Source organism: Mandrillus leucophaeus, unplaced genomic scaffold, assembly GCF_000951045.1.
Source record: "Mandrillus leucophaeus isolate KB7577 unplaced genomic scaffold, Mleu.le_1.0 Scaffold86, whole genome shotgun sequence".
Lineage (NCBI taxonomy): Eukaryota > Metazoa > Chordata > Mammalia > Primates > Cercopithecidae > Mandrillus > Mandrillus leucophaeus.
In genome coordinates, this window is record NW_012109363.1 from 3,387,337 (window position 1) to 3,406,032 (window position 18,696).

The following is an 18,696-nucleotide window of genomic DNA, read 5'->3' on the forward strand; positions in this document are numbered from 1 at the left end:
AATAAAGGGGAAGGCATTGGCAGGACTCATATTGCCTCCCCCTCTATAGGTAAGTCCTCTGCTGATCCTTTTGTCTTTACTTCAGGGGTAGGAGGAGGATATGGGTGAAAATCAATCAAAGAAGGAGAAGTGCTTGCTAAATCTAAAGGAAGCCAATAAATGGATATTGCTAACAGGGAAAAGCTAGAACGGAAAATGATATTTACTTTTAGATATATTTACAAATGCCCATGAGAGTGAATGTGTAAGCCCGCAAAAAACTCCTCCTTTGCTTGAATCTGAAGGTCCAGGATGGGCTTCAGGGAATTAAAGAAGCATTACCATGTGTTCATGTATATGAAGCATCCCAATGACATTATCAACACCCTGTGAAAGACAACTTTTGGGAAATACCGTGCAGGAAAGGGCCATAGTTCACTGTGTAGCAGTTAAACTAAATGATGGCCTGTTGACGAAGATGCCTAAACATGATGAACAAATTTGTTGCATGTTCAATTTGTCATAGTATTATGTGGCCTAATGCATATAATCCATGCTTATGTGGATGGAGGGAAATCATCAATGTAAAGAATACTTTTTGAACAGATTTCAATGTCTGTTTAGGGGTGACTTGGTGGGCCCATACCTCCTGCTGATAGCCCCAGGATCTGCTAAGGGAGTATATAGCAAACTCTGGCACAGTCAAACTAAAGTGTTTTGGGGGATGACTACTGATTAAATGACATTATCCTGAGGAATTCACCATTTTTGTGTCCTAAATATGTACTCAACTTGTATGTACTCTATAAGACTCTATGGCAACAGTATATGCAATCAGTAAACCAACATTGTCCAAAACACTGTAAAAGAGCCCTGGATGAAATTGGTATAGTCCTAGGATTCCTAGGACAAGCCAAACTTACTTTTACTATATATAGAAAATATACTGAAGAAACAACTTATTGGCCCATATTAGCCTATTAATTTGGATGTTATTTCAAGAGAAAGGGAAAAGGTAGCAAGAAGCCTGGGCAGATAACACAGCCTTGGAGAAGTAGGTAAACAGACTTAATAGATAGTTAGGCAGCACCCTAGGGAACAAAGGTAGAAAAGGGCATGCACAATAACCAAAGAGGAGCTGTGAAGTATGCTCCTCCAGATGGAAGCAGTTAGCTTAAGGGCAATGTTCTGGGATCCAGGGATGAGTTACAAGAGACTTATGGTCTCCTGAGTGCATGGAAATTTCTAAATGGAGAATACAGTCTACATGCATGCTTAACTGTCAAAGTCCCGTGCATAAATAAAAACAGACGTACCCATTGGTGAAGTCAGTTATAACTAATTAAACTTCAAGATTTTACCAGTGGGGGAAAGACAGACATTTCTTAAAAATAAACACCTTGGGAACCTGCATCCGTAAAACTTTGTAGTATGAAACAGACCATATAACTATGCCCATAAGGGACTTGGAATCCAGAACTAACTGCAACTTGCCTCTTGATTTATACTTCAATCCACGACAACATTAGGTACATGGACAAAGTCACTTTTTTCTGGGAAAGCCAGGGAAATGTGAAAATAATTTTAACTGATTTGTTTTGTGGTGATCTTAATCTAATTGGTAACTTAACTGCTAATTGGTGTAATGCTGGTATAATTATAAGGTTAATTTAATGGATTTTGACTAAACCCATAACACTGATATTGACGGCCAAATGTATTGTCAGATTGAATTAAAACCTCTACAAGATTTTCTTCCAATAGAAGCTGATTGAGCAAAGGAGGAGCTAGATTTAGTTAACAAAGAATTAATCGTTCCGTTGGATCAATCCATTGATACCCTTTATAAAGTTTACATTTCAGTGGCAGAAGGATGTCAAATTGTTGTCAAGCTTGTGCATGATTACGAAGAAGTTGGCCCTGGAATCTTCTAGAATCTTTGGCAAACTGAAAGCTTTCTTTACAGTTATACCCCACTTGTTTGTTGATACAAATAAATAGTATTCTAGCAGTTGTACTTTTTTTTTTTTTTCTGTAAATAGTATGAAAGATACAAGGACAGGAACACCCATCAGCAATTTGTACTTGCAATGCTTTGACCAAGAGTTAGAAGGCTATTGGAATAGAGCTGATTTACAACTGTACTGGAAATGTTCTGTTTTTAATCTTTGGGGATATTTAGACACTGGATGATTTTTACGCTTAAGATAAGGTCAGTGGCATTTATGATGTACTGTTTAGGGACTGAAACATCCTTGGCATATTCCAAGTTTACCTTCTTAACTTATGGTTAGGCAACAAGACTAAGTGGTTTGACTAAAAGAGCTACTGAGATATTTTTGGAGTGCTCTCCGGGAGCCAAGATTTTTTACACAGATGACAGTTCAAATCATGGACACACTAGGACACTGCCCAGTCCTAGTATGCAGATGGAGCCCGGGGTAGTTCAAGCTATGGGCTATTTCTGGGGACTTCTAATACCTGCTTGCATTCTCTTTCTCATGCTACCATGTATCCTTTAAATAAAAGCCTCAAGTGAGTACATATTGAGTGGTGACATTTCTTTTGAAATATCCAAACTAGATACGTATATACATACTGGACATGATGTTTTGTTGGAAAAGGTAGGAGTCACCAAAGCAGTTTCTTATAAAACACAAAAGATTTGGGGCTGCTTATTTTTAGACAGCAGGTATTATTCACTCATCAGAACCAATAATGCCCAGGACCAAATGGGTTTAGGATCAGTCCCAATAGCCTGCAAATCAGGTCAGTAAACAGAAAAAATAAGGAAAATAAAATATAACCTCAGGGGAGTCCTCTAATGAATCTGGTTTTTCAAATACTCATTTATTTAGAGTCTTCTAATAGTTGTTTCTGTATTCTGTTTGAAGTTTTAAGTTATAATTATCAAGAGAAAAGAAGTAGAATGCTCTTAATCTCATCCATCATTGGAAGCCCCATGGAAATCTTCTTTAAAACGTAACTCAAATTGTGTGACTCTGCTTTTAACCCTCCAGTGCATTGCAATTACACTTAGAATGAAATCTGTCCTTTTCCCATGGCTTCAAGGACTCTGCTGAATGGCTCCTGCCTACTTCTTCACTTATGACAGCTCCTTCCCTAGCTCTGTGCTCTCCTACCACAGTGGAATTCTTCCTGATCCTGGAAGATGCCAAGCCTGTTTCCACGTAGCAATTTTATACTTGCTATTCCTCTGCCTGAATATGTATCTTTTCCCAGATACATAATCACATACCTGGCTTATTCCTTATAGTGGCAAAGGAATAGAACTGGAAGATAAATCCTCATCAAAACTATATATCATATTAGATGCAGATGGACTAAAAGTCAATCATAATGTATTTCTGTCTAGAATTGATGAGCAACTCCTTGACATTCAGGATCAGGACATAAACTAAAATATTCTCTTCAACACTTAATTAAGATGCTATTTGAAGAAAAAAGCACACATTAGGTACTCAGTATTCTACAACTTTATCAAATCTCAAGTGTTAATTATTTTTAAAAATCTCAAATGCAGAAAGCATAAATGCAAAATTACATAAAAATTAAAGATTTATCTTAAATATAGAACATTGTGGAAAATTTAGACTGAGAGAAGGTGTTTTAAATGTCTAAAATTGACAAAGGATTAACATATAAAAGTTAAACACTTGCAAATAACAAGAAAAAGACATGAACCCTAGTAGAAAATGGGTGAGAGGTTTGAATAGGAAATTCGCAGAATAGAAAATCTCAAAGAGATGCTCGATTGTATTAAAAATAAAAATAGAAACATTCATAATTATCACTTTATGTCTATCAGAGGGTGATAAATTAGACAGTTGGTATTGGGAAGTGTGGCTGTGGATATATTTTGCCCTGTTCATGGAAGGTTGGTATAGTTTATTTTGCATAACCACCCAGCAATGTTTACTCTAGTTAAATCCATCTGTTCCCCATGACCCAGGGATCCTTCTCCAAGGCATATGATCCTAGAGAAACTCAAAAGCGTGCCCTCTGATTACTCATTGCAGCAGTATTTGTGTTAGTGGGTAGCAGAAATGTAGAATGTCCATCACTGGGGAAGCAATTAGGTAGTGTATTATAGGTAAACTCCATGGAGGATGAGTCTGAGTTAATAACACACTAGATATACACACAGAAACATGGATTGACCCTAAAAGCAGTGATGAAGGACAAAACTAGGAAGCGTAACACAATCTTTTTAAAAAATATTTAAAGCAGTCAGGAAGGACAAAACTAGAAAGCTTAACACAATCCTTAAAAAAATTAAATTTAAAATTCAAAATTACATGTCTACGAAACAGCAATGAATATTTATAAAAACAAGTAAAAGGCTACACATCATATTAGAATAGTTGAGACATAGTGAGATATGAGGAAATTGAGTAAATGCACAAATAAATCAATGGATGAGTCAAAAACAAGAAACGAGAAAAACAGGGTTGTGCAGATCAATGATGATAATGTTCCATTTACTGAAGACTATGATTAAATTAGCTCTTTGTACCAAGGATTCCTCCTACTCACCAAAATACACACACACATGCACACACGTCTGCTATCTCAAAGAAACAGCCAGTATTAGTCCCTTTACATTCAAGATCAAGACAAAAATGAAGATTCTCTTCAACACTTAATATGCTATTTGAAAGACAATACATTAGCTACTCAGTAATGTGACAGCTTGGAAGTGGGGTATTATGATAATTTGGCCATATTCATTTTGGCCTATTTCATATTTACTTGTTTTACAACTTAAAAATATAAGTAATCAAATATTGAAAACCAATATATAGCAAATACTGTCTTTAGAACTAGAAATTTATCTGTGTACAAAAGAATAAAAAATAGATGAATTTTGAATGGTATGGAGATATGATCAGGATGTTTCTAAATAATTTCACTCTTATTTAGAAATTGCATACAGTAACACTTTCACTGTGTGTATGTATTTCTCAACTGCTTTATTAAGGTATAATCCACAAAATTTACAATTCACTCAGTTAAAGGTTAAAATTCAGTGGCTTTTGGGAAATTCCCAATTATGCATCCCTCATGACAATAAATTCTAGAATATTTTCTATATCCTAAAATGAGACCCTGTATGCCTTAGATGTCACCCACCAATCTCTGCATTTCCTTGATAGTTGTAGGTCCCTAAGAATCTCATTTCTGTCTCCATAAATTTACCTATTTGTGATTTTGTCTAAATGGAATCATATAATATGTGGTCATTTGGGTCTGTCCTCTCTCATTTAGTATGTTTCCAAGGTTCATCTATATTATAGCAGGTATCAGTACTTCATTTTATTGCTGAATAATATTCCATTGTATGAATGTAAGATATTTATCCATTTATCAGCTGATAAACACTTGAGTTGTTTCTACCTTTTGGTTATTATGAATTATGCTGCTGTGAACCTTTGTGTACAAGCTTTTATATGAGTGCATTTTCATTTCCCTTTCATTTAATCTCTCTCTCGCATATATAGCTAGGAGTGAAACTACTGGATCATACGATATGAGGAGTTACCATACTGTTTTCCAAAACAGCTGCACCACGTTACATTCACATCAGCAATATGTAATTGCAGTTTCTCCACATCTTTCCAACACTTGTTATTCACCTTTTGGATGATAGCCCCCTTAATGGATGTGAAGTGGTATCTCATTGTGGTTTTCTGCATTTCCCTCATGTTTAGGGATGTTGAGCATTTTTTCATCAGCTTTTTGGCCATTTGTATATCTCCTTGAGAGAAATGTCATTTCAGTTCTTTTGCTCATCTTTTAATTGGATTATTCATATTTTTATTATTCAGTTGTAAATTACAAAAAAAAAAAAAAAGAAATCTATTCTAGATGTCAGGAGCTCAGCTGAGCTGGGAGATAGGCTGAGCTGCCATGCATGAGAGTAGCCAGTCAAAGCAACAAGTCCAGTATGAAAGTGTTAAGCATTTAATTATTTACTGTAATGGCATAACAAGAGGCTAAAACTCAAAGCACAGAACTGCCTATTCCATCTTCCTCTCTGGAAGGATGCATCAATGACTGGTGATGAAGAGAGACCAATGATCATTTCTCATGTTGGGATAAGGCTATGCTCAAGTTTTACTCTTCCCTGTAGAGTAGGACTTTGTTAGAGCAATGCTGTAAGCATATTTCACAAATGTTACTTTGCCCTTTTCCTTGAGAGATCCAGGAGAGAATCTTTCTCAATGTTTCACCAGGAGAGCCCCTGGTCAGGAGTTTATTACAGGCTATCCAAGTTATGTTCCAGGAAAGTAGCTATTTGGGTGTTACTGGAGCTCCAGTGGCTTATGCTCTGCAGGTAGGCAGGCCTCAGCTGCCACTGTCTGTCCAGATTTGGTGGTGGATTTTTATTTTGCTCAATTTTTTATTGTTGTAAAAGATGAGAATGATGACTTGCAAGCTCTTCGTGTCAGAGATGCTTGAAGACTTATCTTGGATTGTGGACTATTAGAGTGTAAATCTTTATTCTCTAATTTTCAATGTGGATGCATTATTCCCTTTAAAAATATCTTATTAAAATTTGTTTTTGATTGGAAGTGGCTGAAGGTGATATTTCATGTCACCCCAGGCAATATGTACTGCAGTTGAAAACTTGACTCTGAAGTCAAAATATGGGATTTTGAATTCTGGCTTCTCTTTTTACTCAGGTGTGTAACTTTGAGAAAAATATTTCACCTTGCTGCTCCTTAGTTCCTTACTCTGTAAAATAAGGTGACAAAACAGGTAGTAACCTTCTCTCAAAAAGAGGTTTCATCGTGTTAATACCTATAAACAGAATAGTGCCTGGTAGTAAATAAATACTGGCCATTATTAAATTTCCTAGATGTGTATTTTTTTCTATATTGGTGTGAGAATACGGCTATGTTTTTAAGATGTCTCACTTCACCTTTAGAATTTAGAAACCAGGCTCAGATTGGCATAAAAACTGATGTAAGTCACCAGGCAATTTCAAATAATGAGGCCAGGCTATAGCAAAGGGTTATCTAGTTGAGAGATACGCCTTTGTCCCCTGACAACACAGGGCAAAAATCCAACAGCTTTGTCTTATTTTTGTTGAAATCATTGTGTGTTTGGAGAAGTCTCTTCATGAATAGTTTATGGATTTTGGAAAACTTCCCACAAAAATAAGACTCTTTGATCCACGAGAATGTTTTTTTTTTCATCTTAAAAACGAAACAAAAGAAAAAAAGACCACCACAATGAAATAAACCTCATGCAAACTCTAAAGTAAAAGTTTTTGAAGAGCTCTGAGGGCCTATTCTTCTTCCTAGAAGTCTTCTCACTATTATAACACAAAATTGCCTTGCCATGACTGAGAATGTGACCAGATCCTTCAATAATACTGGAGATGTCTGTAAATAGGAGAATTCTCTGCTCTGATTTGACTGTTTGGTTCCATATTGACTTTCTTACCCATGCCAAGACTGTCTAAGATCAAATCTCGAAATAAAAAAGATTATCTTCTACTGTACCCAAACTTTCCTGTTCTCATCTCACCTGTTTCATCCCATCCTCAAGTCTATCAGCTTCTAGTATCATCAACAAGAAAAATTGTTAAGTGCCCATAAGTTGCATTTTTTACATTTTACATCTAGGGAATGTAAGTTTCTAGTCAAAATGTTCTGAGTGAATGCAAGTTATCTATTCTGTGGATATTAAAGAGTTCTAGTCTATGGAATGTGAACAAAATTGGTACAAGTCATTTTTAGATCTCACTCCCAAATCATCCTACAAAATATTTCATGCTTTCTCCCTGTTTGAAAACCAAAAATGAAGGATGCCAAGATGAGACAGTCACAATATGTAAGGAAATGGTCCCTGAATTACTTTTTGGCAGAATGCCACCCCGAGTGAAACCCGAGTCACCTGATGTAGAAAATCCTCTTTGGACTTTGTGTCATTAGGACATATATTTTGTTATGTTAACTCTCAAAGTTTTGTAGTTGTTTGTTACAGTGGTTATCATTAAATAATACAGTTGTCCCTTGGAATCATTGGGGATTGGTTTTAGCATTCCCCACAGACACAAAAATCTGCAAATGATCAAGCCCCTGCTATAAAATGGTGCAGTGTTTGCATATAACCTATGCATATCCTCCCATATACTTCAAAGCATCTCTAGATTACTTATAATGGCTAATATAATGTAAATGCCATGTAAATGGTTGTTATACTCTATTATTTTTCTTTGTATCCTTTTTATTATATTTTTTATTTTTTCTGAATATTTGTGATCCAAGGTTAGTTTAATGCATGGATATGGAACCCATGGATATGGAAGGCTGGTTGTATACAGATAGAAAAAGAAATCTCAGAGAATTGAAATAATTTATTCTAGGCAACATATGGCTTAATGCCAGGACTGTAACTAGAAGTTTCCAATTCCTAGTTTAATGTATTTATAAATCTCTACTATACTACTTTTATTGTCCAATCCCAGCTAGTTGTAAAAAAAAAAAAAAAAAAAATCAACAGATAAGGAATGGAAACTGAGCTATTTAATGTATAGTAATTACACTCAGTGCCTCTCTGCATTCAAAAAATTACTGAATTTTAAGACATTCATTCTTTTGGATACTTGCCATTGCTTATCCCAGCATGTTTTCTGAAATTGTCGATTTCAAGCGGTATAGCTAACGCTGGGGGAGATCTGTAAAAACACTGGAGTTATTCAAACTCAAACCACAAGAGTTACCACCAACTCTGTAGACTAAGTCCATTTTCAGTTTTCAGAGGTCACATCTCCCTTTAGACTAAAATGATAGTCACATGAGATTGTAAATCTTTAATTCCATTTAATACTCTATCCATGCCAATGGGATGAGTTGGACAGTGAAAGGTATCTGACTAACGGAAATGACTTAGGGCCAAAGTAAACTGTCAAAAGGAGGCTAAATTTAGCTTTGCAACAAAGCAGATGTAAATCTCAGTGAGTTTCTCACCATCAGCTAAGAAAATAACATAACATCCGTGTCCCACAGAAGCATTTTAAAAGGTTGAATACAGACAGGGCAAGGTTTGTACCCTGTTTCCTCTAAGCTGCAAGTTTGAGATCAGTTCCAGTAAAAGTTGAAGGTTACTTGAAGGAGTCTGACCTATTTCACACTGGGTACATAAAGTGTTCCCAAATAAAACTCGTTAGTTCCATGGCTCTAAAAGTGCATGCTTATGTCTAAATCACAGAACATGACAGCTTTTGGTAGCCATACTGTTACCTCAGATGCTCCAGGGAGTTTATAAAGAATTCCAGAGGGAGGAAAAATGATTCTATTTCCCAATTCTCTTTTCCAGCGTAGTGAAATATTTGCATACAGTGACTCAATCACAAGCAAGCTGAATGTCTGTTGTTATGAAATCTTACATTCTTCCACAGTGATGGGAGAAAAAAAATGAAAATAAAGCATAGGGGAGGGACATTTTCACTTTACAAACAAAAAAAAATACACTCTCGTTCGATAAGCCTTTCCTTAGAAAGTTGATGGAATTCTATAGCTGTTATTAACTGTATTTCAGTTGTGATTGTTGAGTTTTGGGTTTTGCATTTTGAGAAAATTTCCATGTTCAGATTTCTTAGTTTTCTTTTTTAACATTTGTAAAGTAATTGCGTGAAATAACTTTAAAAAAATCTTTCCAGAGTTCTCTGCCAAAAATATCCGAGCAACTTTTCCCACTGTTGCATTCCTACAGGTCTTCAGAGCTGATGAGTTACTCATTTGCCCAAGGACAGGGCTACATGACAAGGTAAACATTCTATGGCTTTTGAGAGGTATTAATGCATACTATTTGGGGATTATATAAAAAATACAATGCACATCACAGTATTTCTGTATAGTAATTATCTCACAAAATATGTCTATGTAGTATAAGAAAAATTACTACAAAAATCTCAACATGGGGAATATTCTAATATGAGCCTTGGGGCAAGTATTTCAGAATAGACTAAAATATATACAGTATATATATGTTGCATGTTAATTTACATATTCATAGTATGTAAATAAACACTGAGCTGTGAAGAAGATAGTAATATATATGTCTTATACTCCATTAAAAGTAAAGAATAGTCTCATTCAGTCCTTAGAGGATAGGAGAGATTTGCTACTAATGCCCTTATAAATGCTGACAATCAGGCTGACTTTAAGCTTTGACCTAAAGGGTAGTAGCCCTATCAACTAAGGAAGCAACTTCAGTTGGGACAACCAGAACCCCAAAGGAAAGCCACGCCTGTTCTTCAAGGGAAAAACAGATGAGGACTAACATGATGGACTTTCTCTCATAAGCATTGTCTTTTTTTTCCTCTTCTGTAATTATTCAGACATAGGCGGTCCCCAACCTGTAAGTTCACAAAGTTCACTTATCAAGAGAACTGTTGGAACACAGAACACAATGTTCCATAAAATCAGTGTTATGCTGCTGGTTTCTAAGGTGCATGAGTTTTCTTTTGTTTTGTTTTGTTTTTCTGCCTAAACCCCTCCCTTTGTCTACTGTTGACAATACCCCTTTCTCTCTCTCTCACTCTGTGGTTCTCTGAGAGTGCCTCCAAACCCCTTGACCTCCAGTTGTTTAGTCAAAGTTTAGTAATTAGTCAAAGGAGTGGACACAATTCAAGTTGGGGCAACCATAGTAGCTCCCTGCTCAGCCACGGTGATTTATCCAATGGTGGCCAGGTAGCTTAAGCTGGTCCTGGCTAACCTGATTCCTTTCCAAGAATATTTTCAACTGGAGTTAATGGGGACTACCCCCAGTTTCTCTAGTGTGAGGTTATGAGGTTGTGAACCCCTTGCAGTTAGAGTCGCATCTCCCACTGTGTGAAGACACCGTCTTATAATAAGAAAGAATAAAACTATCAGGCCAAGAGAAACAGAGATGAGAGAAGCAGCGAGGGAGGGTGATGACAACATTGGAACTCTGTTTTTTGTTCTGTTTTTTTTTTCTTGCCTGAGGACCAGAACTGCTTTGATTACAAAGTTGACTGTTTAACTCTTTGAGGATGGAAGCTCCCTGTTATCTTAAAACAAGACCAAACAAAACCTCTCTCCCTTTTCCATGTTTGTTTCCCCTAAGTCTATTTTTAATTGTATTTCTGCCTCTTATAAAACGGTTGGATTCCCAGGGAAGGATTTAGAAGGCTATTTTGACCACGATGTAAGAAAGCGAACCCCTAGTATGAGACTGGGGACCCTTTCCCTCTTTGTTCCTCTTCTCTGCTTTCAACAAGTGTTCAGTAAGATCAGATCACTTAAACAGAGAAGGTTCAGGCCCAGGATTTTGAACTCAATATCTCCTTCTCTTGCTGTAAACATGACAATAACTGTTGGGTGTCAAGGGAGCATACAGATTCACAGAACTCCTCTAATTTTCTGGGGACCTCAACCCAAGTAAAGAGCATAGGAAGACCTTCAAGTAACATGGTGTGACTCGCTAATAAATTCAATATTGTGCTGGCTGACTATTCATAGCATAGCTTTTATGAAAGGGTGTGTGTAACAGTGGAAACAGCTGAGAGGGTCATAGCTTTAATTATCTGAGGAGGGCATTCAGGTCACACTCATCCACTCATTTGTACTTTTATTTTTCTTTAAATAGCTGAGTCATCTCAGTCATGGAAAAATTTTAAAAATACTGCTGAAAATAGCAATTACATTATGGCGATGATAATGATTGCTAATCAACACTATTAGACCGATTCAGGTTACATGAGAATATTCCTCATTTCTGGAAAGGCATGAATTTTCCCAGTTTCTGGAGTCAATATTTTATCACACCCTGAAACAATTAATTTGTATTATTTTTTAAAGTGTACATGTTTATCTTATACATGTGCTCTATCATCTTCGAGTCGTCCTGGAAACATACACACAAACACACAGACTAACATATGTCTATTCCCCTTTTCAGCCACAGTCTCCATATTTCTTAGTATAACCACACTCAAAGCAGATACATCTTCACAGTAGCATATTTGGTAAAAGGTGGAGACATGTCACACTTTTGCATTCATTTATTCCTCCCACATGTTTTCTAATTCTCTGTCACTGGGGTGGGTTATCCAACTTTCTTTGATGGATATGTTCGCCTATTTAATAAATCCTACCAAGTACCTGTTGTGTGTTAGATACTATGTTACACTCTAGAAATTGAAAGATTAATAGAATAGAGTCCTTGGAAGTAAGTTATCAGCCTCGTGGAGAGAATGTCACAGAATCAGAAAATTTTAATAGTCACAACAGATGATTTGAGAGTACAGAAGAGGGACACCTACTGCCTTCTGAGGTCAGAGTATGCTTTCTATAAAGGGGATAGTTTAACCACTACATAGAGCATGAGTAGAAGTTATTAACTCAGAAAAGGCTGAAGAATAGAGGGATAAGAGGTTACTGACTGAAAGGAGGACTTGGGGGAGTATATTTTAGGAATAGGACAGAGTATAGAGGGAGTGACATGGTATAAAAGTGATCCTCAAGCAATTCCATGTTGCAGAAGTGTAAAATGAGGAATGGTTAATGACTAAAACAGAGAACTAAGAGATAGAGAACTAAGAGATAGATAGGGGACAGATGATGGAAGGATTTACCTGCCATTTTATGGTATCTGAGGTTTTTCTTTGTTGATGGGACTCACTAAGGGGATTTAAATAATGGATAAGTAGCATAAACAGACTTGCTGGTTGGATCAGTTGCTGTAGCATAGGCTTGAGGATGGATCTGAATAGGATGTGAGAACCTTACCTGCTCACATGGAGGGAGGCTTATCTGCTACGATTCAACAGAAGTCCAATAACCATTGCAAAAATAGTCAAAGTATATGAACACAAAGCTTATGGAAAAGGATATACAGATGACTTCTAACATTATTAAAACTCGGTCTCATTTATGATAAAAGAAAATTAAAATTCCAATGAAATGTTATTTTTTCCTGTTGGCAGAGGTCAAAATTTATGAGCACACTGTGCTTATGAGAGCAAGAAAATAGACACATTCTTGCATTTGTGATAAACTTTTAAATCAGTAAAATCTATATAGAGAAAAAAATATATATCTACATATATAACATGCATGTATACTTTCAACCATAATTCCGCTTCTAAGAGTTAGCTTATACTCTCATATGGAATAAAAGTGGTTATATACAAGGTTCTTATTGCAGTGTATTTTATTTGTAAAAGAAAAAGATTGAACACATTTTAAATTAGCAAATAATGAATAGCTGACAGTATGTACATGTCTTGGAATAGTAAGCCACACTAAGAATATTGATAATTCTTTATATATGCAGACAGAATGACCTCCAAAAAGGTATTTTAAGTAAAGAAAATGGTACACAAGATGACGTATGGCATGGCTACATATGTATGGGAAGAAACCCACATGAGTGTGCCTAGAATATTTCTGGAAGAATACATAAGAAATTGACAATGAGGGTGGCCTCTAGTGGGACTTCAGGGATAGACAGTGACTTATTTTTCATAGTATGCTCTCTTGTACTTTAAAATCTGTATCACATGCATTTATTACCTAGTCAAGGACGGAAAAGAAGGGAAAGGGGGAGAAAGAGGAAAGCAGAAAGAAAATAACAAAGGAAGAAAGAAGAAGAGAAGGAAGAAGAAAAATAAATTAGGGAAATTGATGTGTAAACTGAATTTCTGCCCTACACGGGGTCAAGAGCTGAGCATTGGAATCCACATGGAGTGAAGAAATGTACTTGAGGCAACCATATCACACTCTGATCCTCAAAGTGCTACCTCCTCACATCCTCAGACACACCGTGGCCTAGCAAAGGCACACATATCAGCATTATGACATCTTTTCTCACTTATAGAATAGAAAAATAAAATTTTCCTTATGAATTCATAATCATAAACTTGTCTTTATTTGCATTTGAAGACTACTTTGTATTAGGTATTCTAATGCCAAGAAGGTAAGAGAAAAAGAGGTTTGGGGTAGGTAATATCTTATGATACATAGCAGAATCAAAAACCATTCTAGCAGTATACAGCATTAGTCTAAATTTCTTAAAGTCTTCATTGATAAATCCCTTAGAATAATGACCACATGACTTAAAAATGGCCAAAGACACCATAAAACAAAATGTCATGAATGAGAGATGAAAAGTTTAGGATTTCAAGAATGTCACATAACAGAGCTATTAAATAAGAATGTTTAAAACTATTAAACACATTTTTTCAAAAAGGACTCAAAACCAAAAGATAACATAAAAACACTTGGCAGCATGTTAAAAGAAATCAAACAGAACTTCTAGATATAAAAACGGTTTTGGAATTAAGTAAAGGGAGAGACATGGAAAGTATGAAAGCTGTTAAGAGTCATGAAGGAGATCATATTTTCAGCAAGTAACTTTTCCTTGCATCAACTAAAGAAATTTAAAACACTGATCTGGAAGAATGTCAAATTATTATCCTGTCTAGAAGATATTTGTGGGGCCTCAGTAATAATAAAAATGCAGGTCTATATAATGTATGTCTAAATATTTAAAATTTTTCAATCAAGCTAACAAATTATTGAATGATTTATATCTTTCTTCCTTGACAGAAATACCTTTATAACAATATAAGACTTTCATATGACCAAAAGAATAGCACAGTTAACTAAATTACTAATGTGCATGTTTGGATTAAGATGTTTGAATATATAATATACAAGAATATACACAATTTATGAATCATATAATACATCTATAAACTTATTTCTTTTTTCAAAAAATCATTAGTTATGTTCATAAAAATATGATATAATTTTGTTCCATTGACAGTAATGTCAGACAGCTCTCCTTTATTGTAGTTCTTCTATAATATACTTAAAATTATTTCATTTTCAATAATTAATAGATTTGGAAATAATCTAAGAACTTTATATTACGTTTAGACTTTTTAATAAGGATGCCTATATTATTGTTGCAGAAAAATGTTAAACATATTAATTAAATCAAACGCATTGCTCTCACATAGTTTCACATCTCAACGTGATATCTAGAATCCTACACTAATAAAAAACAATTGTTATATCCAGACATACATGAATACAAACTTCAGAATAATATATTAGTCAAGGTTCTCTAGAGAAACAGAACCAACAGGATATATATATATCTACACATATACAGAAGAGGAGATTTTTGAAAATTGGCTCACATGATTATGGAAGTCAAGACGTCCTACAGTATGCAATCTACAAGCTGGAGAACTAAAAAAGCCAGTGGTGTAATTCTGTCTGAGGCCAAAGACCTGAGAACTTGGAGAGCCAAGACCCAGGTGTTGAGCCAAGAATCAATAGCTCTGATGTCTGAGGGCAGCAGAAGATAAATGTCCTGGCATAAGAAGTGAGAGAGAATTTACCCTTTCTCTGCCATTTAGTTATTTTTAAGGCCCTCAATATATTGAATGATACCCACCTGTATTTGTGAAAAAGGAGCTTCTTTACTCAGTCTACTGACTTAAGTGTTAATCTCTTTTGGAAACACCCTCACAGGCATTCCCAGAAATAATGTTTACCAGCTATCTGGGCATCCTTTAACCTGGTCAAGTGGATATGTAAAATTAACCTTTCCACAGAAATTGCTTGGTATTGCAAAATGTTGCTCAGAATAATAAGGTTTGGCTCTGTTTCCCCACCAAATCTCACCTTGAATTGTAATCTCCATAATTCCCATGTGTCAAGGGTGGGGCCAGGTGGAGGCCCCATGGGGCCAGTTTCCTCCATGCTGTTCTTGTGATAATGAGTTCTTGTAAGATCTGGTGGTTTTGTAAGTGTCTTGTATTTTCCTGTCTTGCACTCACTCCACCCTGCTGCCCTGTGAACAAGGTGCCTATTTCTCCTTTGCTTTTCACCATGTTTGTAAGTTTCCTGAGGCCTCTTCAGCAATGCAGAACTGTGAGTAATTGAACCTCTTTCCTTTATAATTTACCCAGTCTCAGGTATTTCTTCATAGCACTGTGAGAATGAACTAATACAGTCACTTGGTTCAACTGTTGCTAACTAGGCTAACTGCTAGGTATCTTGGAACTATGAATCGAAATAAGAAGATAAGCAAGAGAGTGGACTCAAGACACTACTGGGAAATGTATTGTGTTACCCAAGAATCTCTTGTATTCATCCTTTCAGAAAAGATGGATTTGGCATGTTAGGTAAGCTTCCTGCTACCTCAAGTCTTCTATTGCTCAAATCCTCTTTGCATTTCAAAGCACCATCCATCTTTGACACTGGCTGTCACACAACCCACAAAATTTAATAACATTTCAAATTAATAGCTTTTTTTTTTGCAAGAATATAATCAAGAAGATTTATTGGGGCCTAAGTGGTGCTAATTTTAAGACTATAAGTTAAATTGTACCAACATTGAGTACTGAATCCCAAGTGATGATACTTGTTAAACATGAGTGAGAGAGGGATGACAATACATGTTAAATATGAGAGAGAGAGAGGATGGAAGGGAAGGAGAGAGAGGAAGGAAGGGAGGGAGCGAGGGAAGGAAAGTGTGTGTTGTGAGATGCAGAACCTCTAAGACATGAAATCCAAGACCAGAGCTCCTCTTCTCTAAGTCTTTGAGTAGTGTTGCGGATTGGAATTCTGGAAGGACAGAATAATAAGAATGAGAAAAACAATATTAAAGAGGTAGTGGGTAAAATTTTCTTTTTACATTTTTTTTCTTTAAGTTCAGGGGTACACATGGGCAGGTTTGTTATATAGGTAAACTTGTGTTATGCATATTTGCTGTACAGATTGTTTCACTACCTAGGTATTGAGCCTAGTACCCATTCGTTATTTTTCCTGATCCTCTCCCTCCTCCCATCCTCCAGTAGGCTCCAGTGTCTGTTGTTCCTCTCTATGTGTCCACAAGTTCTCATAATGTAGCTTCCACTTATAAATGAGAACATGTAGTATTTGGTTTTCTGTTCCTGCATTAGTTTGCTAAGGATAATGATGTCCAGCTCCATCCATGTTGCTACAGAGAACATGATCTCACTCTTTTTTATGGCTACATAGTATTCCATAGTGTCTATTAACTACATTTCCTTTATCTAGTCTACTACTGATGGACATTTAGGTTGATTCCATGTCTTCACTTTGTGGATAGTGCTGCGATGAACATATATGTGCATGTGTCTTTATGATAGAACAATTTATATACTCAGTAATGGCATTATATATTTGGGTATATACACAGTAATGGGATTGCTGGGTCAAATGATAGTTCTGTTTTTAGCTCTTTGAGGAATTACCACACTGTTTTCCACAATGGTTGAACTAATTTACACTCCCACCAACAGTGTATAAACATTCAATGAATAGAATTTTTTCGAAATAAAAGAAGGCATAAATAGCTTCAATTATAGAAGCCTAAGGAACGCAGTGAAGGATAAATAAAACTGAATTTAGACAAACACATCACAGTGAACTTTGAGACACCAAAGGAAAAGAGATCTTTTAAACAAACACAGAGAAAAAACAAACTTTTTACAAAAACCGTGTTTAACATTAACATACACTTGCTGAAGAACATAATCCTGGAAGAAAAACAATAGAAACCAAAGGGAAGACAGGATATGCAACATAGAATGGTAAGCAAATAAACTGGCAAACACGTAAAACATAGGAACTCACATTAACTGTATAAAATAATAGTAGTAGTAAAGGATATATAAAGGTGCAACTAACATACTGGCCAAAATATAATGCAAAATGGAAGACAGGAAATTGAAATTACAGCATTCTAAGGCTCCTGAATACTTTGGGAGAATACTGGCAATTATAATTAACTTTAGGCACTGTTTAGGAAAGATGTGTGCTATAAGGCTGAGGCAATCAGCTAACAAATGAATACTGTATACGTCACTGAAAAAAAAGATTAAAAAATCTGTAGAAACATCATGATAAATAGAAACACAAAACAAGAGAATAAACCTAAATTTTAAAATATCAGTCAGACTAAGCTTATCAACTGAAAATGTCTAATTTAATACAGGGAAAAAAGAAACAATTCCAGTTATAGAAATACATCGAAAACAAGAGTATACTGAGAAGTTAAAAGTAGAAAGATAGGCCGGGCACAGTGGCTCATGTCTATAATCCCAGCACTTTGGGAGGCCAATGTGGACGGATCACGAGGTCAAGAGATCCTGGCCAACATGGTGAAACCCCGTCTCTACTAAAAATACAAAAATTAGCTGGGCATGGTGGTGCGTGCATGTAGTCCCAGCTACTTGGGAGGCTGAGACAGGAGAATAATTTGAACCCAGAAGGCGGAGGTTGCAGTGAGCCGAGATCATGCCACTGCACTACAGCCTGGTGACAGAGCAAGACTCCATCTCAAAAAAAAAAACAAAAGTAGAAAGATGAAAGAAATTACACTAGACAACTCACCAAAAGAATGCTAGTGAAGCTATAGCACTATTAGGAAAAATATTTTAAGGCAGAAAAATCATCACTACATAATCATAAAAAGAACTTACCAAGAAGATGTAAATCTGTATGCAACTAATAATAAAGCTTCAAATTGTATAAGGCAAAACCTGACAGATTTACAAGAAGAAAAATTTAAATACATCATTATGACAACAGAATTCAGAGTTTGTCACTAAGTGATTAAGAAGAAAATATGTATGTGCATATATGTAGATATATACATATTTATTTAGAAATT